We start from the raw sequence: 24549 nt of genomic DNA on the forward strand, positions 1-24549 counted from the left end.
TATAATGCATTTATGGCAACAAACTAGAGATGAGGTTCATGACAAATGGCATCTTTGCAACATCAAAAAAAATATTGCTTTTGAGTGTGAGTTAACATTTTATACATGAGTAGAAAAATCCCAAGTGGATCTGAAAGATTGGTTAAGTCAGTTCATTGATGGTTATTTAAAGGCCACTCAGTGTAAGAAATGCTCATAAGTTTCCAGTGGTGACCTATCAACAGGAAAGCATCTTAAGGATAGGTGATCTAGTCAAATGCTTTATTTTATCAGTAAGGAAACTTGAGGAAAGGCTAAGAAGTGGTAAAAAGTCTGCCTGGCCTAGAGTTTAAAAGTTATAGTTGGTGATTGGACTGGGATGTGTTCAGATCTTCTAGGACATTCATTTTACAAATGCACCTGCGTGTGCCACTGTGCCTGACTTGTAGACATTTTTTGATGGCCTGTTGTGTGGGAAAATGTATTAAGAGATAAATAAAGTGCCTATAATTCCAGCTTCTTGGAAGGGTGGTACAGGAAGAACACAAGTTCAAGGCATCCTGGCTCCGAAAGGGAAAGACCCTGTCTCAAAAGGGCTGGAGATATGGCTCAGTGGTAAAGTGCTCCTGTTTTTTATTTCTTTTTTTTTTTTTTCTAAGTGAAATTTCATAGAGAAGATAAAATATTTCATGAATGCACAATAGTAGTTAAGTCTAGAAATTAGTATCAATCGGAGGAAATCAGAGAGCCTTCTTGAAAGAGGTTTGCATTTGATTAGAAAATATTGCAGGACAGGAAGGATTTGTACTCCTCGTGTTTGGAAGGAACGAAGTGGATAGATAGAACTAAGTTCAAGTACCACTGGGTGTCAGTGCCTTAAGTAAGACTTTGTCAAATGCATACTTACTCAGTGTTAATTTTTACTGTGTTTTGAAGTATTCCTAGCTGTGGTGATCTTTCCAAATCCAAGAACAGTTGTTTGCTTCTGAGATACTTATCTATACTTATACTTACCTATACTTATCTATACTTATCACATACATTTTTATTCTCCCTTAAATTTGTGGTTTACATACCAGGAAGCTCTAATTGAAAAGGTTTCTACTATGATGGACTGTGAGGTTGTTTAATTTCCCCTCCAAGCCAGCAAATAAAGGAATTAGTGGTGGCTGTATCTTGCAGGAAAACAACCCATTATAAGTGATTGTTATATTCTCATTGGCTGATGTGCTTCTGAAATAGCATCTAACTTTTAAGAACTAGGTAATGACACAGATTTATGCTAGGAAATTTAAATGCATATGGATTTACTTTTCTAAAATATGTCAAAACCTGCTAAAAGCAACTCTTTGTGTTTTGTTTAAGCAACAGCTAGTGAAATCCTTCTATCTTTGAATCCTGAGCAGCTTGTTAGAGATCTCTGGTAAGGTGGAGTGCAGTTCTGTGTAGAACATGTATGTCCATAATATCTGCAATCGATATCTTACAGCTGGAACTAAAACAAATAGAATATGGATTTTAGTTTGGTTGTGGTGGTTAGGACAGATGGAAAAAAGGAGATGAAAATACTGTGTATAGGCTTTGGCATGAGACTGTAACTGTGAGCTAATTTAACCTTCTCCTCTGAGCCTCTGTTTTCTAAACTGTAAGGTGGAAACAAAAATGAGTATTAAAGTATTAAATTAGAGAGTATTTGTGAAGCATTCTAGTTACTAAGATTTATCTTTCCACGTGATATGTATGTATTTTCTTTCTGTGTTGCAGGGGATTGGCCCAGGGCCTCAACCATGCTAGGCACTGAAGCTTTCTAGCACTGAGGTACATCCTTATCCCTCAAAACATTGAAGTCACAATAACTGAAAGATTTTAGTTTAAATGTGTTTCTTGCATATTTTGAATATCTCGCTTCAGACTGACCAACCCTGCTTCCTTAACTGATTCTTAGTTATGAGAGAAAGGTGTGTGTAGAGATTGCAGCAGCCTTAAAAACTCAAACCTGTTGCTGTGTGGCAAGCTGTTAATGTTTGGGAACCTTGCATTACTTACCCTGCTGATGAGCTGGGGGATGGGCCGCTTTGAGGGTGACAGATGTGCCCTCTGTTGCCGGCGGGCGCGTGCCGGCTCTGTCCCTCTGCTCCCAGCACCAGGTGCAGCCATTGTTCTGGCTGGTCTCTCTTCATCCGGCCTCGTCTGTTACTCTGCTCTTTCTAGCTCATTGTTTCTGTAGGAAATTAGCATTAAAAACCCATCTGAAACCCCCATGTCCCTCAACTGCAGGTGACTGTTATTGGCCCCAGCTGCCACCCTTGCGCTTGATTACTTCCATATGGGTCTGTGCAAAGAAGTAGTAGCCATTTATTGATTTCCACCACAACCCCCACCTCTATTACTCAAACTATAATACTCTGAAATCTATTAGACCCCCAATAGGCTGTATGGCTCAGTTGGCACTACAACTGTGATGAACGTTTTACAAGCAAAACTAATTACGCCCTCGTTCTCCCCCCTTTACCACCTCCTACCTAAATATTAAGTGTAGAAAAACCAGAGTGTCATAAGTAGAATAGTAAATCTTTTCAGTGTCTTGAGATGAATCTGTTTCTAAGTAGTAAAACTGTTCGACTTTGGATGGGCTTTTATGGAAAATTTTAGTCAGTGCTTTAAATATTTCATACCACACCCATAATATTCAAGTAAACCATGGCCCAATAGGTCCCTGGAGTGGGAGTTGGGGAAACAAAAATTTTCATCACTTGCCTTTTGGTTTATTAAATTTAATTGGGGTGGGCAGTATGTTAGAAAAGGGACCTGGCAAGTGTGCGGCCCGGGTTCGATCCTCAGCACCACATACAAAGATGTTGTGTCCACCGAGAACTAAAAAATAAATATTAAAAAATTCTCTCTCAAAAAAAAAAAACAAACAAAAAACTCTAGTTTCCTACAATGTTAAAAAAACCACAATAAAATAAAATGATAGTATGCTTTTCTGAAAAAATTATGTAACAATATTAAAAATCCTTTAGTATTGCATTATCTTGTTTGTATAAATATTGTTCTAGTTTACTTAGAATGAAAAGCACAGTAAGAAGGTTGGTGTCATAGACTTCTTCCTTAATCAGTTCACAAATTTAAGTGTTTGAAATTTAGGTTAGGGTTGCAAATCAAGATTATAAACAGGTAATTTTAAGTACCTTACTTAAAATTCTACATCCAATTTTAAGGACAGTCTGAAGTTGTTATTGGCTCCTGATGATTTGTATTGTAACCTTAGTAAAGTCACTACCCTTATCAGTTAGTGCCAAGAGTCCTGGTTGCCTGCACAAGTTAACGGCCCAGGGAGAAGTAATTGACTTTTGATTGCTGATTGTTTAGATATGCAACTCAGTTTTAAAGTTAAGTCTTCAGTTAACTTCCAAATTAAATTATTTAATAATTCTAACATTTAAAGTAATAATGTCAACCACGAGTGGTGGTGCAAGCCTATAATCCTAGCTATTCTGGAGATGGAGACAGGTAGATCATGAGTTCTAGGCCAGCTTGGGCAATTTAACAAAAAGATACCTTAAAATGAAACAAGGCTGGGATGTAGCTCAGAGGTAGAGTGCTTTTATCTAGCATGCAGGAGGCTCTGAGTTAGGTCACCAGTACTGACAAATAAAAAAAGTAACAATTTCAGTTACTTTTCCCTCCCCTCCCACCTCCCTCCCTCTTCTCCTCCCTCCCCTCCCTCCCTCCTCCTCTCCTTAAACTTAGCTACACTGAGCTTTTATCACAAATCTGGAAGGGGAATTTTTTTCCTCCCTCCTCCTTCCTTCCTCCTCCCTTTCTTCCTTCCCTCCCCCCTCCCTCCCCTCCCCTCCCCTCCCCCCTCCCTCCCCTCCCCTCCCCTCCCCCCTCCCTCCCCTCCCCTCCCCCCTCCCTCCCCTCCCCTCCCTTCTCTTCCTCCCCTCCCTCCTCCTCCCCTCCCTCTTCCTCCCCTCCTCTTCCCCTCCCTCCTCCCTTCCGTCCTCCTCTCCTCCCCTCCTCCCCTCCCTCCCCTCCTCCCCTCCCTCCCCTCCCTCCTCCTCCCCTCCCCTCCTCCTCCCCTCCTCCTCCCCTCCCTTCCCCTCTCCTCCTCCCCTCCCTCCTCCTCCCCTCCCTCCTCCTCTCCTCCCCTCCCTCTCCTCCTCCCCTCCCTCCCTCTTCTTCCTCCTTCCCTCCTCTTCCTCTTCCTCTTCTTCCTCCCCTTCCTCCTCCCCTTCCCCTCCCTCTCCCCTTCCCCTCCCTCTCCCTTCCCCTCTCTCTCCCCTTCCCCTCCCTCTCCCCTTCCCCTCCCTCTCCCCTTCCCCCTCCCCCTCCCCTCCCCCTCCCCCTCCCCTCCTCCCTCTCCCTTCTCTCCCCTCCCTCCCCTCTCCCCTCTCCCCCCCTCCCCTCTCCTCCCTCCCCTCCTTCCCTGGTTCCCTCCCTCCTTTTTGCCCGGGCTGGGCTTAAACTCTCTATCCTCTCACATCAACTTCCTGAGTAACTGGGATTACAGTAGGTGCATGTGTTTTTAGCCTTTGTATTTTGGGACTCCTGAAGGATGGGATTTCCTTTCCTGACTATTGAGACTAATTTTCTTTTCTATCCTTTTAATTTTATGAGATACGTTTTCCTGTACCATTCTTAGAATTAATGCCATGATAAAGCTATGATAAATATTTTTCACCCTTGAATGAGAACTGCATTTTCACAAGCAAAGTTTGCTTCTGTTTTCCCAAGAAGAGAGGCATAGCAAGTAACTATATGTGCTTTGACTGCCCAAATGAAATATTTGCTGGAGACTTCAATAGGGCTGGGTCTAGTGGGGGCATGAGTGAGGTACCTAAGGTGCAGACTTTGAGACACTGTGAAGGTCAGTCCTGCACTTATTTTGGATCCCAGGCATCCTTACCCATCCCACTCATCTTAAGAAATTTTTCAAATAAGGAAGGATCGCAAACTTGGTGTGATTGATTTTCTAGAAGTATTATTTTCCATTTTTGTTTTATTTTACTTTATTGGTGCTGGGAATTGAACCCAGGGGAACTTTACTACTGAACTACAACCTCAGCCCTTAGTTTTTTGTTTTTTGTTTTTTTAATTTTTTTTTTTTTAGTTGTAGATGAACACGGTATCTTCACTCTTATGTATGTGTATAAAATGTCATATAAATAGAATTATAGTATATAGCCTTCTCTGTGTGGCTCCTTTAACTTAGTGTAACACATTTGAGATTCATCTTATGTTCATCAATAGTTTGTTGGTGAAGTAGTATTCCATCATGTAGTATAGTAACCAGCTTTCTCTGTTTGCCTTGATCCTAGGAAAACATTCGGCTTTGCCTTTCCATATAAATCTTAGACTAAGTTTGCAAGTAGATGGTGGTATGATATTAATGTCAGTTATTTTGATAATTATACTATGAGTATATAAGTAAATTTTCTAACTCTTTTTGTTATTGGTACTGAGGATTTAACCCAGGGGTGCTTTACCACTGAACTACATCCCCAAAACCTTTTATTTTGAAACAGGTCTTGCTAAATTGCTGAGGTGTCCTAGAACTTGGGATCCTCTTGCCTCAGCCTCCCAAGTCACTGGGATTACAGGCAAGTATCACTGTGCCTGGCCAGTCTTCTAGTTCTTAATAATTATACACTTAAGATATTTACAGGTAAAGTCATAAAATGTTTCTAGCTTACTGTCAACTGGTTTAGGCAAACAGGGAGATTAAAAGGTAGGTAGATAGAAAAAAGGAAAATGATAAAAATCGATCAATTTGTGTATTTGGGTAATGATATCTATAGAGTTCTTTGAATTATTATTGAAAATTTGAGATTATTTCAAAATGAATAATCTTTTTAAGTTGGGATAAAAGAAATAGAGTACTGAGTAATAGATTCCTGTTAACAACAACAAACAGAATAATATTAAGTGGTCAGCTTAGAGTTGTCTGAAGAAGGAAACTTGTGTGTTCTGAATTGGGATGCTGATTTTATTCTGAGTAATGGGTAACCATTGAAGGGTTATCAATGTGATAGTTACGTGATCTGATTTACATTTTCAAACTCCCCGTGTGGTATGAGGAAAGAATTTCATAGCAGCATGGCTTGAAGCAGAAGTGAAAAAGGTGTTTGGATGGTTTATGGGCAGTGGAAGATAGAACAGGATAGATCATTTGTTATATTTCGGAAGTAGTTGAATTTCTGCACTGGTTGATGGAGTAAATATTAATAAAGGTGGAAGGGTTCTTTTAAATAGCATCAGGTCCATCTTCTTTGTTATTCACATTTATTAAATATTTAACTGCTGACTTCACTCCAGGCAGCATTCTAGTATTGAAGTTAAATCAAGGAATAAAACAAAGCTTTTGCCTTCATTGAAATTCAATTCTAATGGAAGAGACAAACAGCAAAGTTATATATATGCAGCCTGAAAATGTTTTATATGTTTAAGGTGATTGATATTTAAAATGTTACAAAAATGAAAAGGCTAAGGAAAGAGGAAGATTCAGGTTAAGTTGAAGGTATGGGGAGGACCCTCACTGAAAGGTGATTTTGAAATGGCAAGAAGATAAATATTAGGGTTCAGCATTGTATGTGGCACATTTGTTTCAGCTTTTGAGTACATACTATGCTTAATAAGCTTGATGATAATAATTCCTTATGGGGTATAATTCTGACTCTACCTATGATATTGGCATTCATCCTTTTTAGCAGTGTAAGGCTTAAAGAAGTACAGGTCACCAGGCATGATGATGCATGCATGTAGTCCCAGCTACTTGGGATGCTGAGGTAGGAGAACCAAAAGTTGAAGGCCAGCCTCAAAAACTTATCATCGAGGCCCTGTGTCAATAAAAAATTAAAAGGGCTGGGGTGTAGCAGAGTGGAATAGCACTTGCCTAGATATTGTGTGCAAGACCCCAGGTTCAATCTCAGTGGTGGGGTGGGATGGGGTGGGGTAGGGGGAGAAAAGGTGAGGTATAGGTCTTGGTAAGACAATGGAAATAGGAATGTAAAACATTCATATATAGTAGGAAATTAAGTTATCGACAGAAAAATATTCCCTATAAACAACTTGCAAGGTTATTCTGCTTTAATATTAATCTGTGAACAAGGGTTTTGAGGTATATACAACAACAACAACAAAAATGTATTAAAAAGACAACCCTTAAAATGGGCAGAGGATCAAGAGCCAAAGAATTTGAGTAGTAAAGTGAAGCTGTTGCTGCTCAGCCTTGTACTAACCTAGGTTTCCTTTTAGTAAAAATAAGGTTGTTACCTCAATCCTCTTATCTGGTTAGAGAACACACTCCAGAGAGGCTTTCAGTTCTTGCATAATGAGCCAGGAAAAGTTTCTTCTGAACGGATAATACCCAGGGCAGTTCTTGTGTGTATGAAAGTTAGCTTTGAAAGTTAGCTTTGAGAAGATGAAGAGAAGAGTCCTCATGGAGGATGAAGTCGAGGGTGGAGTTAAATAAGACTGGATAGGTAACTGATGTCTAGGTTGTAGAACACCTTCTATGCTATATGTAAGAGCATATATTTTATCCTATAGGTAATAGGATTAAAATAGTTACAGTTTTATTTTGTTTTTAAAAAGAGGGAAACATGACTTATTAGGTATTTTTGAGGTAATTTACTGGGAAAATATGAATTTTAGGGACGCAATTTGAGATGGTTAGGGTAGGTATAAGCAAGAGATGGCAGAGGCCTGAATTTTGTAGGTGGAATAGAGAGGGAAGGGAAGAGGATTTGAACTTGTGGTGTGCGAAATGCAAAGAATGTGGTTTTAAAATACAGATTTAAAATGAAAAGGTTAACCTGAACAATTTTGCTTTTTAAAAAAATGTGGCTGATAAAGCACTTTGTGCTTTCCAAGGGAGTTTGATGAACAAACTTAGGGTACTGTATGTATTTTATTAGACATTTGGGGGTGGGAAAACAATTTCTAAAATATTTCTGGCAGCTTCATTTTCATTTTTATTTGCAAGATGAAAAAGTAAATTCTGGTTTTTTTTTTTGATTAAATTAGCAGACCATATGGTGTTTGCACAGACTGACTGCTTATGTGAGGTAGCTGTGTTATTTTTTTCTTTCAGGATATGATGCTTTACCTGATGCCAATGTTCTGAAATATTTATTTTCTAGTCAACACTATGTGAAATAATTATTGTAGTCATTGTATTTTTTTTCTTGATGCTTTAATTGATGTCCCTATTTGTTTAGTGCTTAATCTGCTTTTCTATTAGTTTAATATTTAAAAAATTTTAAATTTTACATTTACATAGTGTTTCCTAACCTTTTTTCACATCATAGCACAATAGAAAATAAGTTGATTGGCAATCCCAGGCTGAATAAATCAGTATCTCATTAACTCATCCATTTATCAGTGTGAATTAATATCTAGCTAATTAGTATCTAGGAATTCTGCCTTAGCAGAAAAAATATATAGAAACTTTTCTTCCACTGTATCATAGTTGATTAACTGGAATTAAGTTAGAATATATAGTGTGTCCAAATAGGACACTGGGAGCTGTGGTCATAGAAGTGAATCGCTCCAAGAAATCAACAGTCACAGGCATAGAAAATAAGTCACTTGGTACATTATGACAGGTGACACCATAGAAGTACTTATGGGGCTGTAATGTAAGAGTGCAGATGTGGAAGGATTTAATTCTCTCAAGGTGAGTATAAGGAAGTATTCATGAAGAGGTGATGTTTGAGTTATACCTTTAAGTAGGAGTAGTTCTAAATTACCTGTGACAGGAAAGGCAGGACATAAAGAATACTGCCTGTTTAATTATCTATTGGTCTCCCCCCATACACACACACATTTTTTACACAATACTTTTATTTGTATGTGCTGCTGAGGATCTAAGCCATGCCTCGCACATTCTAGGCAAGCACTCTACCACTGAACCACAACACCATCCCCTGAAGGTCTCCTCTTAAATGTAAAAGTAGTAGGTATTGGTATTCGTGAGTTTGTTCTGATGGCATACATGGTTATTTGCCCTGACGAAGTACCCATCTACCTTCCATTTATGTTGTTCACATTCAGTCCCAACTATATTAATGGCTTCATATTTGCATTGCACTTTTAATTTTCAGAGCCTTTTATCCTCATAATGAACCCTCCCCCCAGGATAGGGAGGAAAACCCAGATAAATGGTATTTTTATTTTTTATAGAGGAGAAAGCTGAGACATTATCATCCTATTACATTTTAGTTCCTATATTGCTGTCTAGTAGGAAGAACCTCCCTCAGTTCTCTGGGCATAGCCCAGAGAGCTGATTTAGGCAGCCACCAGGAAAACCCTGGCAAGGCACACAGGCCTAGTTGCTGATCACAGAGCAAACAGCCTGACATCTGCAAGCTGCAGCTGTATCTTTTTGCTACAGCATATCTATATTTCTACTTGCACTTGTAAAGAGTTACAGAATTTGGAAGAATGCAAGTTAAACCATTCCAAATTTATAGATGTGCTTTATCTCTGGGAGTATTCTATATTGAGTGGGGTTGTCTATGAGATCCCACAGTTGGTACTTTTCTCAGTTCATTTATTGCCATGTTGAGGCCATCATCCCTATACCAATCTTAGTTAAATGCCAAAATAAGTCTGAGCTATCATAATAGATGAATTGAGTGGGTGCTAATTGCGCCTCTGAAGTGTTTGCCAAAGAGATTTTTTTCTAACTAGTTTTGTTCTGTCTCAGTCCTTCAGTCTGTTTTGGAAAACATAGGATCTCAGATTATGTTTTAGGGTGTTTTTGTTAAAATAGTCAATTTCAGTGAGCAGCCTTTGATCCTTTATGCCTATACTTGGTATTTATACAGTTTTCTAAAGTTTGTGGATTTTGGAAATAGTGAAGGAGTGAGCTTTCTGGATTGTTAGGTTTCTTATTGTTGTTGTTGTTGTTTGTTGTTCTGGGGATTGGACCCAAGGATGCTTTATCACCAAGTTATCCTGTAACCCTTATTATTTTTTTTAATTTTCAGACACGGTCTCACTAAGTTGCCCAGGCTGCCTTGAACTTGGACTCTTCTTGCTTTAGCCTCCTGAGTTAACTGGGATTACAGGCATGCACCATGACACCCAGTTGAATTATACTAGGAAGGAAAGTGTGATCTATATGGAACCAGCATTTTCAAAATCTTGATTTATTTGTTACTACACCTTAAAGTACTCCCACTGCAGTCCTCAAGCCCATTCAGTGACAGTAGGCTTGCTTTGTCAAAAATTTTTTTGATTGTCAGTTGAGGATATAAATGGGCTCCTCTTTAATAAAAACTTGTTGTATTATTTCCCTTCTAACTTTCCTAGGGTTTGCTTCAGCCACAGGCACTACTTTTTAATTTTTTAAAATATTGTTTTCATTGTAGATAGACACAATATCTTTATTCATTTGTTTTTATGTGATGCTGAGACTCAAACCCAGTGCCTCACGCATGTAAGGCAAGTAAGTGATCTACCACTGAGCTACAACCCTAGTCCCCCATATATTTGTGAAGAAAGACAGCAACTGTAATATGAAGTCTGTGATCAGTGCTCATTTCTTTTCTCTTATTAAATTTTTGGTCACCCACCATGTACAAGAAGCTTCATTGAGTTTTATAATAATTCACTCTTTCAGCCTCACTCAATTCAGACTTCTTTTGCTATAGTTACAGTCTCTGGAGCCCAGCAGAACTGTCACCTCTTTTTTATCTAAATTTTCATGGGCATGGTTTAATTTCGTGAGCCTTAGTTTCTGGTTGAGTAAAGTGATAAAGTGGCCTCTCTTCTCTTTTTCCCTTTACAACTGACTGCTTTAGTAGCTTATTTTAAAAAGTCACCTAATTGGGGCTAGGGATGTGGCTCAAGCGGTAGCGCACTCGCCTGGCATGCATGGGGCCCCGGTTCGATTCCCAGCACCACAACAAACAAAGATGTTGTGTCCGCCGAAAAACTAAAAAATAAATATTAAAAAAAATTTAAAAAAAAAAAAAAAAAAAAAAGTCACCTAATTGAAAATTTGGGGGGGGGGGGGTGTTGCTCAGTGGTAGAGTCTTTCTTAGCATGTGTGGGGTCCTGGGCTTAATCCTCAACACTGGAAAAATTCTTTAAAATTTTGTAATTTTTAAGAAAACATGTATTTTTTTTTTTTTTTTTTTTTTTTTTTTAAGAGAGAGAGAGAGAGAGAATTTTGTTTATTTTTTAGTTTTTCGGCGGACACAACATCTTTGTTTGTATGTGGTGCTGAGGATCGAACCCGGGCCGCACGCATGCCAGGCGAGCACGCTACCACTTGAGCCACATTCCCAGTCCGAAAACATGTATTTTTAAAAGTTGTAGTTAGACACAATATCTTTATTTTGCTTTTATTATGCTGAGGATTGAACCCTGTGCCTCATGCATGCCAGGCAAGCGTGCTTACCACTGAGCCACAGCCCTACCCAAAAAGTTTGTAATTTTTAAGGGCAATCTATATATGATTGAATGATTTTGCATTGATTAATGTTTTTTGGGGGAATATTAATTTTTAAAAGACACCCCCCCAAATAGCAAATAATTGAGAAGACTGAACAAATAGAGAACTTAGGCCTAAAGTTTAGTGTGAAAATAAGATAAACAATTTCTGTTTGCAAAAGTATCATAATCAAAGGAGTTTTCTTAAGTTACTTTTGATTGCAGCCATTGACTCTCCATATTGCAAGGTGTGGAGTTGCTATACTCTGTGGTGTTCCATGAGGCTAACACAACAACTTTCTGCGTGTGGTGCCTAGAGCTATCCTCCAAAAGAGCCAAACACATGGCATTGCAGTATATTTCCAGATGTCATTCTCTCTGTTTGGATGACTTAGATCTTAAGAAGGGTATTTGCTCTTGAATAGGATGAAAATTGTTACTTTGGCTTAAGGCCCACCCTGTCACCATTCCCACATTTGCTATTGATTAGAAGTGATTGCTGGTCAGTCAGGATGTAATAGTGCTAGTCTGATTATCAAGCTCAGCCTTCAGGATGAAATGCTGGAGGAAAATGAAAGATGACTTAACTAGCTGTTCAGAGAATCTGAAAGAAGACCCTTTTTTCATAGCTATTGAACAGAGCTGCACAGAGATATCCTAAGTATTTCTTTGTGTTAAGAAATACCATAATGTTTATATACTGATACTGCCCTTACAAAAGGCAGTTAACAGTAGAATGAGTGTTGAAATCCTTTTGCATTGATTTTAGAAATATATAAGTCAAATTAAATGCACAGATACATGTTCAATTCAATGAGGTTTTAAAAAGTAGTCATCTAGAAGAACATGATACATATCTGTAATCCTAGTGTTCTGAAGGCTGAGGCAGGAGGATCACAACTTAGCACGGCCCTAAATAACTAAGTGAGACCTTGTCTCAAAAAATAAAAAGGTCTGATGATGTGGCTCAGTGGTTAAGTGCCCCTGGGTTCAATCCCTGGTAAATGCCCCGCTCAAAAAAATAAAAATAAATAAATAATAAATCTGTATTTCTGTAACTTTTAGTAACTAAAAATTTAGGACTCTTAACTTTTACCAGAAAGTTCCTGCTTACCTCCCTGCGACATTATTTCAATTCTCCCCCTGTATTTGTATTTCATGTAAATGAAATCATACAGTGTGCATACTCTAGTGTTTGGCTTGTTTGTTTGTGAGTTTCATACATGTAATTGCAGGAATCAAAAGGGTTTTATTTTAATGTTGCAGTATTCTATTTTATGGATGTACCATACTTTTTCCATTCATCTGATGGTGGACTTTTGGGTTATTTCCAGACTTTTTATATTATGAGTAAGACTGCTGTAAGTATACCTGGAGAAGTTTTTGTGAACATATGTTTTAATTTGTGTTGAGGTTGAATTATAAAGCCATTGGGTAGAAATATGTTTAACTTTATAGGAAACTGTGAAATAGTTACCCAAAATGTACCATTTAAAACCCTTACCACAGTGCCTTAGAGTTCTGGATGCTTTGTGTTCTTCTTAACATTTAGTCGTTCATTTTTATTTTAGCTATTTTATTGAGTAAGTGATGATAACTCATTGTGCTTTTAATTTGCATTTCCTTGATGATAAATGTTTACCACCTGTGTGCATATTGCTTTATCTTTAGGTATGATATTTTGTTCAATATGAACAGTCTCTGTTCTTTCATATATCACTTAAAATTTTGATTACTTTTGGGGTTTTTTGTTGAATTTCTTTGTTCATTCTAGATCTGTGTAAGCTTTTTGTCAGGTATATGAGCTGTGAACAATTTTTCTCAATCTGTGAATCAACTCTTCATTTTCTTAATGGTGCCTTCCCTTCTTTCTTTCAGTAGTGGAGATTGAACTGAATCCAGGAACTTGCACATGATATGTAGATTCTCTACCACTGAACAACATTTCTAGCCCTTTTATTTTCGGACAGAATCTCTCACCTGAGTTGCCTAGGCTGACCTCAGCTTGTGATCCTTCTGCATTGTTGTGATTATAGGCATGCGCCACCACACCTGCTTCTACCTTGTTTTTCATTGAATTTAAAATCAAAGTTGACATTTAGTCCTAATTTTGAATCCTGATTTTTTTTTTTAAGCTATTCCTATCATTAGGTAAACATGGGCGACATAACCTGTGTAACACACTAAGAAATATCTAAAATTTTGCTTTACATACAAGTGAAAAGCCAGCAAGGACTATGTTCTGGTCACTGGACTTGAATACAGCGGTGATCAAAACAGACATGATACCAACTCTCAAGGAGCTTGCAACCTGAGGGGAGAGGCTCACTTCTTCTGAAACAAAAAGGAACAAATGATGCATTTAGGACCTTGTGATGTGAACAGAAGTCTTCAGTGTTCTTCATTAGCAGTCACTGATGAAAGCATCACAATTTGAATAAGTAGGATACAGATTACTTTATTCCCTTTGATGATGATGATGATGATTATTTAATGAAAATATTTCCTGAAGCCATGGTATAATGAATACTGGAATGAGTAGTTCTGTATATCTGTATTTTTCTTTGTTACCTACTTTCTAAGAATTACTCACTTTTAAAAGAAAAAATTTCTTTGCAATGACTTGTTTTATATTTCTCATGCTATTTTTTCTTTTCCTTTTTTTTTTTTTTTTTTTTGGTTGTTGTTTTGTTTTGCTTTAATCCCGGGGAACCAGAGGTGTTAGCCTATGTTTTAAAACTCACATTTGGTAGTGATACAAACAACTGTCACACTGAATAATTGTCACATCATTATAAGGGTTTCTGTTGCTCACTAATCTGTAGGTAAAAGTCTGGATTTTAGCCACACGTGATTGGTAAAAATTAGTTCTTGTGAGAGTTTATGCTGCATAGGCCATCTGTTCCCTATTTCCAAACCCGAATGAAACTTAGTCTTAGAATTAAGGAGGGGGGCTGAGTGAAGTCTGAGGAGAGAACTTTGTGTCTATATGTAGGCACTTCTGGATTTGGTTACAGAAGTATATTCTTATTCGATAGAAAGAATCTCAGTTTTCTTCTGATTTGTAAAGGTAGCCATAACCCCAAGTAGTATTTGAGATCATAAAATAAACATGATTTGATTGTACACATGAGTTTCCCTGTTTTGTGTGTTCTGTACCACTCCTTGTCTATTTGAGGTGCTCTCCTTTAACTCTGACCACCTAGCTACTTCATGAACTTGTTGAGCTCTGAAAGCACAACTTTGTATCTCAGCTTTATGTTTGTATACCAAGCACTTAGAACAGTGTTTAGTCAGGTTACCCTTTTAGTAACATGATAAAAATGAATCATGGAAACTGGGGCTGTAGCTCAGTGGCAGAGCGCTTGCCTAGCACGTGTAAGGCATTGGATTCTATTCTTAGCACCGCATAAAAGACTAAACATATAAAGGCATGCTATCCATCTATAACTATATAAAAAATAAAAAATAAAAAAAGAATCATGGTGTGGGCATTGTGGCTCATGCCTCAGACTCAGGAGGCTAAGGCAGTAGGATCACAAGCTACTTAGTAAGACCCTATCTCAAAAAATAAAAAGACTGGGGATGTAGCTCAGAGGTAAAGTACCCTGGGTTCAGTCCCAGCCCCCAGCGCTCCTCTGCCCCCTTCATGGTTAACTTCTTGTATTACAAGTGAGAGTACTAGCTGGGCATGTTGGTGCACACCTGTAAAATCCCAGCAACTCAAGAGACCCAGGCAGGAGGATTGCAAGTCCAAGGTCAGCTTTAGCAATTTAGTGAGCCCCTTACCAATTTAGCAAGACCCAATCTCAAAACAAAAAACAAAACACCAGACTGAGGATGTAGCCCAGTGGTAAAGTACCTGAGTTCAATCCCCAGTACCCCCCCCCCCCCCCAATAAAAAGTGAGAGCACTACTTTTATTAAAACCAACTTCTTATTTCTTCAACATTGTTTTCTGGCTTTTGCTTACACATGTACAGACTTTTTCCATGTTGTTTTCACAAATGTAAATTATACCTTGCTCTTTCATTATATCATGGTGTTTTCTGTGCTGCTATTATGTTTATCTGTTGTTTCTATGGAGAATTAGGCTCAGAATGTGCATTTTTTTCCCCCACTCACCGTGGTACTGGGGATTTAATCCAGACGTGCCCTGCCTGAGTGACAACCCCCTTGACTGTTTTAAATTAATTAATCAAATTTATTTATTTTTGTGGTACTGAGGATTGAACCCCCAGGACTTGTACCCCCAGGACTTGCACATGCTAGGCAAGTGCTCTACTACTGAGGTATATCCCCAATATTTTACAGCCCTTTTTAAAATTTTTGAGACAGGGCCTCACTAACTTGCTCAAGCCTTGAACTTCCAATCCTTCTCCCTCAGCCTCCTGAATTGTTGTGATTATAGCTATGCCCTACTGTACCCAGAATGTACTGGTTTTTTAATCGACATAAGGTACCATTATTTTATTAGATTATATTACCATCTAGCTGTCCTTTTTGGGGGAACACTGTTGTACTAATTTGAGAAACCAATCGTTTCAGTGTACATATTACTACTACAAAGTTGTTCTAGCCACATGATAATTGACCCCTTTCCAGGGCCACAGTCTAAGAGTCCCAGTACATAACCTTGTCTAGGTTTTTCTTTGTCTAGATGGGATGACTATACATGGCTTTCTGGTTTAAAGTTCTTCAATTAATTGTTTGGGGAGGTGATGTTATTTCTATGTACCCTTAAATTGATTATAATATATGATGAAGCTTAGAGTATTTTTTCCCTTTAAGCAAACCATATGTTTTTATTTAATTTTTAAAAATTTTTTTAGTTGTAGTTGGACACAATATATTTTAGGTGGTGCTGAGGATTGAACCCAGTGCCTCACACGTACACTCTACCACTCAGCCACAACCCCAGCCCCCAAGCAAACCATACTTTTTAAACCATATTTACTAAGCCATATTTAGTAAATATTTTTAAATCATATATTTTGTAAAAGGTAACTACATATAATTAAGACTGAATTGTCAGATTTAAGTAATTATAGAGAAGATTGGTAGATATTAAGTTCTAACTTGCTTAAATTTAAATGATGGCCGGAATTTCTACTAGCAAATGTATTCTTTCTACAGGGAGTTCTGCTGTATTACGTATTCGTTCTCACTACTTTCATTGTCCACTGGGAGGATAATTGCCTTGAAATTTGAAAGCATTTTCTGTACTCCCTCCTATATGTCATGTATTGAATTGTATTTTTCCTTTTTTATTGTGTATTCTCACCTTTGCCATTTGGTTTAAACAACATTTTTAAGATTAGAAGATTTCACCTTAAGCCACCAGGTCTTAGTAGGGGCAGTAGAGATGATAACTATAACATTTTATATAATGGCATGCATTTCAGAACTGGATTATTAACTTTATTTCGTAATAGCAAAACAGATTAGGGAGAAAGGCAGACTTAATTGCCTATTTTACAGAGATGATGAGCCACAGTTTTTGGTGTATTTGTTTGTTTATGCATTTAGTAAATGCCAAAAAATTATATCCTTTAAACTCACAATGAGGTTAAATGGGTTAAATGAGATGTGTTTGATCAGTAAATTGTTGATTGTAGCATAGAGCAGTCAGTCTCATTGGAGGGGATGTTTGTTAGCCATTTATGTCTTTTAAGGTGGAGAAAGTCTGAGGTAGGGCTTCTGACTTCCAGCCTTTTTTTTTTTTTTTTTTTGTAATTTTTGCTATTTTTAGGTACTCTATCTTAGTGTTCCTTCAAGTTTACTTGAAAAAATTGCAGCTTTTTTCAGAATTCATTGCAGATAATGCTACCTCTATATGAAAAAGACTTAACACGTTAGTAATGTTTAGCAGTCCAGAGAATGTCGAATAATTCTTCTGTAGGAAAGCATGTTGGGGTTAGGGGATGGGAGTGAACAAATGAAATAAGCAGTGTTCCAAAGATTCAAGGAAATTGGTATTTACCCATTTTCCCTACCATGTCATCAGTTCCATGTTCATGTTCTTTTTCATGCTATGACTATGTATTTATTTTTTTATAAATAATTATAATTATACTATATTGTAGTTGTTTCCCCCACCTAGCTTTGTAGTTTATATATTCCCTCAAGTGTCAGATGATCTTCATAATTATGACTTTTAATGCCTTCATAGTTCATATTAATATGCGGTTCCACCATTTAATTTATTGTTCCTCTGTGGAATAAGTTGCTTCTTTTTCAGCTGTTTTCTTAGGGAGAAATTCCCAGGAGAATGGTCATACAGTCATACAGTCAAATGGAATGAACAATTTACTGGGAAAGAAATGTTTTTGGTTTTATTTTTAATGCCACTAATTGTGTTGGAACTTCAACATACATTTCTTTCTTTCTTTTCTTTTTTTTTTTTTTTTTGGTATAAGCAGCATGCCTTTATTTTATTTATTTCTTTTTATGTGGTGCTGAGGATTGAACCCAGTGCCCCATTTATGCTAGGCAAGCACTCTGCCGCTGAGCTACAGCCCCAGCCAACAGACATTTATTTCTGTGCCTTTTTCCCTGGTACATTAGTAATTGGATACTTGAACTAATGGAAGCAAATAAGCATATAGATAATCTAGAAAGTCTTCTAGCCTGAATTAGAAATACAAATTTATTTTCTTCTAAAATTCACCATCCATTTTGATGTGGTTGAATGGAGGGTCAATGGAAAAAACGTGGGGAAATTAGTATTAAACCTTGGCTATAATAAAATTAAAGTTAACTCTAGAATTAAAGCACAATTATTCTTTATGGTTTGCTGTTGAATTGTAGGTTTAGTCCTTAATTCTTCTTTGTACATATCCATCTCTAAAAAGCTAATTAATGTGTATGCTTAATTTGTAGTGTCAAAAAAACTGCCAGTATGGACTCATGTAATTCTGTCAACATAATGATCAATTATTATTGTTAACTCTGTTACAGAGAAGAAAAAACTAAAGTTAAATGATTTTGAGTCTGTTCTTAAAACAGTGGAATATACTCTTATCCCATCTTTCTCTTCAGTTTTTAGCAGAAACTGGATTCATGGAAGCCATTCATATTCTATAGCAGAAATTTGCATTGGCTATGAACTCAATATAGATAAAATCTTACAATCTCTTCAAAACCAGGACTATATAAGTAATCAGAAGTACTCTGTGGGCTGGGTGTGTAATTTGGTGATAGAGCACTTGCCTAGAGTTTACAAGATCCTGGGTTCGATCCCTAGCAATGGGAAAAGAAAAAGGACTTTGTGATTAGAACTTAAAGAGCCAAGAGGACTCATAATAAGGGAAATACCAATAGAAAAACATCTCTGATGATGTGATTCCACAGACAGTTTCTCTTTTCCTTAAGAGAAAATAGGAATTAGGGCATAAAAATTCTGAATTATTCTACTTTGGAAGTTACAAACTTGATTGATAGCATGCACCTGTAGTTCCAGCTACTCTGGAGGCTGAGGCAGGAGGATTGCTTGAGCCCAAGAGTTTGAGACCAGTTTGGGCAACATAATGAGCCTGACCTAAAAATAAACTTCTCAATTAAAACCTCACTATCTAAATATAATAAATAGTCTCTGCCTTGTTCATTGAAGTCAGCTTTAATTTCATTTCCTTAGTGGACCTGTATAGAAAACATCTTAGATATTTCTAAGACAAAAGTTGAATTGTTTTACATGCCTTTCACTTTAATTTGTTATGTCTGGTCTGTTTTGGTATTTAAAGCCATTAATCTTAGGGATTTCTATCCTAAGGCAAATCAGAGTCAGATGCTCACATCTGGACCACTTGTTCTAAACATGGTTTCATTCAGATAATTTAAATTGCTTTAGAAATTTTTAGTAAGGAAGTCAAGAATGTAAAATGAATCATTCAGCTGACCCACTGAAAGAGGATGATGAAAACTTCCAACAATGTGGAAATACAGACTGAAAGTACAATTAGTTTTTTTTTGTTGTTGTTGTTGTTGTTTATTTAATATTCTTAGTTGTAGATGGACATGACACCCCTATTTTGTTTATTTAGTTTTATGTAGTCCTGGGGATTGAACCCAGGGTCTCACGCATGCTAGGTAAGTGCTCCACCACTGAGCCACAACCCCAACCCCCTACAATTAGTTTTTGTGTAAAAGAAACTTCATGAGTGACATTATAAGAAGCTATATGTATGTATTCAATGTTTGAAAAGTATGCACCTATGAAATCATCACCACTATCAAAGCTGAAAACATGGCTGTCACCTCCCAGTTTCTGTCCTCTTCATTAATTTTTAGTGTGTGGTATGTTGACATTTTAAAGTATTCATTGGTAATCTTGTTTGAGCTTTGCTTAAGTGTTCAAATGATGAACTTATAGATGAAAATATGAATGATTTGAAGAGTGTCCTGTAATTAAATAGAAACTTAAATGCACATGAACAAAAAATATATTTTTAAATAAAGTGCCATTACCGTTCACCTCATATATCTTTTCTCTCTCTTTCTTTCTTTTTTTGGGGAGGTGGTATGCTGGGGATTGAAGTTAGGAGTACTGTTTAACCACTGAGTAACAACCCCAGCCCTTTTATTTTTTATTTTGAGACAAGGTCTCCCTAACTTGCCTTTGGCCTGCCAAAAGTTGCTGAGGCTGACCTCAGATTCCTGATCCCACTGCCTCATTAGTTTCCCAAGTCTCTGGGATTATAGGTGTTCACCACCCCATCCTTCTCCTCAAGTTTCTTTCTTGCTCCTTCATTTCTCACTTGTTGGAAAGACTAACACTACTATAATCTTTTTCTTTATTCCTTGGTTTATTATTAATTACAACGTACATGGGAGTAATACAGTCTAACCATGGAAGGTTGGTCGCACAAAGCAAGGATGATTCAACATTAAGGAGTTGAAAGGAAAAAGAAACCACAACCATTTCCATAAAAAGCAGCCAGTTACTGAGGAGATAGCTCCTGTTGTGTTTATTTGTTGTAGAGACACTTAATATGATACTGTTTCCCTGGATTCATTATAGTGAAACACTTCCTTTTTTTATTCTTTTCTGGTGGGTGGCAGCGTGGGGGTGGTTACTAGGGATTGAACCAAGGGGGGCTCAACCACTGAGCCATATTCTCAGCCCTTTTAATTTTTTATTTAGAGACGGGATCTCACTCAGTTGCTTAGGGCTTCTCTCTAAGTTTCTGAGGCTGGCTTTAAACTCACCATTCTCCTGCTTCAACCTCCCAAGTCATTTAGATTACACGTGTGTACCACTGCACCACCCACACCTGATGTTCATATTCATTTTTGACATTCCTTAAAGATTTAGGCCTCCCAAAATGATCTGTTACATGAATTCTTTTAATTTGTTTGTTGCACTGCTGGGAATTGAACCCAGAGCCTCTACACCTATGCAAGCACACTACCACTGAGCTACGTCCAAGCCAATTTGATTTTAAGCTCTAGAAAGGAAGAATAAACCCTTAATTCCTCTGCCTGAAGAGGGTAAGATCCTAGTAGTTCATATTTCTCAGGAAACAATAAATAAAGATGAATTTCTTTCTTTGTGGCATGGAATCTGCACTAGCTTGTATTTTTTTTTTTTTTCCATTTGATTGCCAACAACGCTGGTAGCTGGACAGTATTGAATGCATGTAATAATAGGGAAACACTTGGGCCACAACCCCAGCCCAAGGAAACAGACTTTTAGGGAGGAACTATTCTCATTATCAAAGAACTAGAAACGTAGCATAGTCTCAATTTGAATACAGAGCCTGTATTTTTTTCTTTTAGCACACCAGAACTGAAATATAATGCAAGCAACAAAAAAGAGACCACATATGTAATTTAAAATATCCTGATAGCCTTATTTACAAAATAAGAAAATGGGTAAGGTTTTTTTTTTTTTTTTTTTCCTTCTCAGCTCCAAATTAAAGTATAATATGCTTTGTATTGTGGGATATAAAACTAACCTCTCACCTATGGAATGTTAAAACAGTCCAAGCCTCCCACAATTCAACATCCTACTTTTTTCTGTTGTACCCCCCCAAAAAAACAAAAACCAGCAAACATTTTCACTTCTAAAAGAACCATCATTTACATTTAAAGGGAATGATTTAGGGGATTCTCTTCTTGTAAAAATGTTTCTGGAGCTACTAAAAACTTGAATTTACAAAATAGTTCATTCCTCTGGATTATACAAGAAGGGAGACAGGTAAGGGAGACATGGTGTATGATTAATCAAACTTGGCTTCTTTCTCCTGATTCACCAGAGGCTGAATTTGCCTGCAGGTAGAATGTAGTTTCTTGGTTAGCCACTTCAGCCTGTTTTCCCTTTGCTCCCCTTTTCTCTTTTGTTTGAAATTATTTTTGGCAATTATTTAATTTAATATCTATTTAAGTGCATAATCATTATAAAATTGATGTTTTACATTTTTTCTAATTATTAAGTCTTTGAAATGTATAGCACATCTCAGTCTAGACTGGCCTCATTTTAAATGCTCCATAATCCCATGTAGCTATTGATTATCATATTGGGGAATATAGACCCGTATTATAAAAACCTGTGCAGAAATCTATACTTACAAAATGTGAAATCTGTGGTAAGTTACATAATGTTACTGTTATAGTTTGGATATGAGGTTTCCCCTGACAGCTCCTGTGTTAATGCAGGAGGTGGAATTGATTAAATTATAAGAGCTGTGATGCGACATGGATTGATCCAATTTGATGGATTAATAGTTTGTATAGATTACTAGGTAGTAGTTGTGGGCAAGGTGGGGCTTGGCTGGAGGAAGTGGGTCACTGGGGGCTTTCCTGCGAGAGAGAGAGATCTTGTCTCTGGCTTCTCCCAATCTCTCTCAGCTTTCTGGCTATCTTAAGGTGAGCAACTCTCTTCTGCCATGCCCTTCTGCTATGATGTTCCGCCTTTACTTCAGGCCCAGTCATGGAGTTGGCCAATCATGGACTGAACCTCTAAAACCATGAGCGTTTTTTGCCCTCCCCTCCCCTCCCCTCCACTCCCCTGGTGGTGATGGTGATAGCGGTGGCACCCAGGGGCATTCAGCCACTGAGCCACATCCCCAGCCCTATTTTGTATTTTATTTAGAAACAGGGTCTCACTGAGTGCCTTAGCATCTTGCTTTTGCTGAGGCTGGCTTTGAACTCGTGATCCTCCTGTCTCAGGTGTGCACCACTATGCCTGGCTTGAAACCATGAGCTTAAAATAAACTTTTCTCCAGGTTGTTTTGGTCAGGTATTTTGGTCACAGGAAACGGAAACCTATAAATAAATAGGTTAAATAAAAGCTATAAATAAATCTTTGCCTTACATGGCAAATTTACCAGAGTTTTCTATAAATAATCCAAAATTCAGTACATATTTATTTGTTGACATGTTTCAGGGGCAGGTCTGCTCTTTAAAAAAAAAAAAAATTTGCCATGTTATTGTCCTGCCCCAAAAGAGCTTCCAAAAAGTGGTTAAAATAAAGAATCAAACACTAGTTTATTTTTAAGTATTTCTTATCTCAGAAGGTGTGTAAACTCTTAACCAGATTGATTAAAACACATAAAGCTTCATTTTGCCCAGACTCCACTAAAGCTATATGCATGTAGCAGCAATATGAGGTTTGGTGGATTTATACAACCACCTGTCTTTTTTGATTAGGCATGATAGATTGTTTTCACCAATTGGTAACCATTGCCAAAAACCAGTTCCCAGTTAATTGGCAATGGCATATGCTATCTTTTTAGTAAGGCAAAGCCCTGAGTGCCAAAAGTTCCTTAACAGAAGCTGTCAGGCAAGCAGGGATGTTGTCCAGGGGCTTCCCATCATGGGAGAGAGCTGGATCTTTGATCTCTGCTACTCTTGAGTCTTCAGTTCTCTTTGTGGTTCTCCACCCCAGATCAAAAGCTAAATGGGCTGACTGGCCAGCGGCTTGAGGGAACTTAAGAAAATCAGTTTGTTTAATATTAAGGAGGGCTGGGGACATAGCTCCGTTTAGAATGCTTGCCTCACATGCACAAGGCCCTGGGATCAATTCCCAGCACCACCAAAACAACAACAACAAAATTTAAGGGCCATTGAACCAGTTGGAACCTGAGCATTAGCTAGCCTTTTTTTTTTTTTTTTTAAATACAGGGTCTTGGGCTGGGGATGTGGCTCAAGCGGTAGTGCGCTCGCCTGGCATGCGTGCGGCCCGGGTTCGATCCTCAGCACCACATACAAAACAAAGATGTTGTGTCCGCCGATAACTAAAAAATAAATATTAAAATTCTCTGTCTGTCTCTCTCTCTCTTTCACTCTCTCTTTAAAAATAAATAAATAAATAAATAAATACAGGGTCTTGCTAAGTTACCCAAGATGCCTTGAAACTTATGATCCTTCTGCTTCAGCATTCCGAGTCACTGGGATTATAGGTGTGAGCTACGGTTCACAGACGGCAAGTTCTTTTAAAGGTTGACAGATGAAAATGTACAAAAAGAAAAAAAAATATTTGCAGCATACAGGTTATCTGAATAGGTAATGTAATTTAAAAAATATATTTTAAGTCACAGTGAACTTGATCAAGTTTACTTTCTAACTGAAAGATGAGAATGGGCACATATTCTTTTGTATTGGATGAGTTTATTTTTACTTAATAGAATAAGATTAAAATAGCGAAAGTTAACAGCCTTTTAAAAGTTGTGTCCCCACCCCTACGCCCATACTGGTGATTGAACCCAAGAGCTGTTAGCCACTGAGCCACATCCCCAGCCCTTTTTTGTAAAATTGTATTTTAGAGATAGGGTCTTGCTGAGTTGCTAAGTGCCTACTAAGTTGCTGGGACTGGCTTTGAACTTGTGATCCTCCTGCCTCAGCTCCCAAGCTGCTAGGACTACACTCTTGTGCCACTGTGCCTGGCTCTAAAAATTAATATTTTTCAATCTGAAATAATAACACGTGTATGGAGGAGGAAGATACATCTAAATAAATATAGCATCTTTGCTGGGCATGGTGGCGGACTCCTGTAATTCCAGCGGCTTGGGAGGCTGAGGCAGGAGGATCTCAAGTTCAGAGTCAGCCTTAGCAAAAAGTGAGGTGCTAAGCAACTCAGTGAGACTCTATCTCTAAATAAAATACAAAATAGGGCTGGGGGTAT

General features: G+C 37.7%; 1 protein-coding gene across 7 annotated transcripts in view; it reads left to right on the forward strand.

The window, feature by feature from the left end:
- Cbfa2t2 (CBFA2/RUNX1 partner transcriptional co-repressor 2) overlaps window positions 1-24549 on the forward strand; it is a 143731-nt gene that overhangs the window by 58874 nt on the left and 60308 nt on the right. The window lies entirely within an intron of this gene.

The sequence above is a fragment of the Marmota monax genome, unplaced genomic scaffold, assembly GCF_021218885.2.
Source record: "Marmota monax isolate L192 unplaced genomic scaffold, Marmota_monax_Labrador192_F-V1.1 WCK01_AAM20220418_F8-fsc00014, whole genome shotgun sequence".
NCBI lineage: Eukaryota > Metazoa > Chordata > Mammalia > Rodentia > Sciuridae > Marmota > Marmota monax.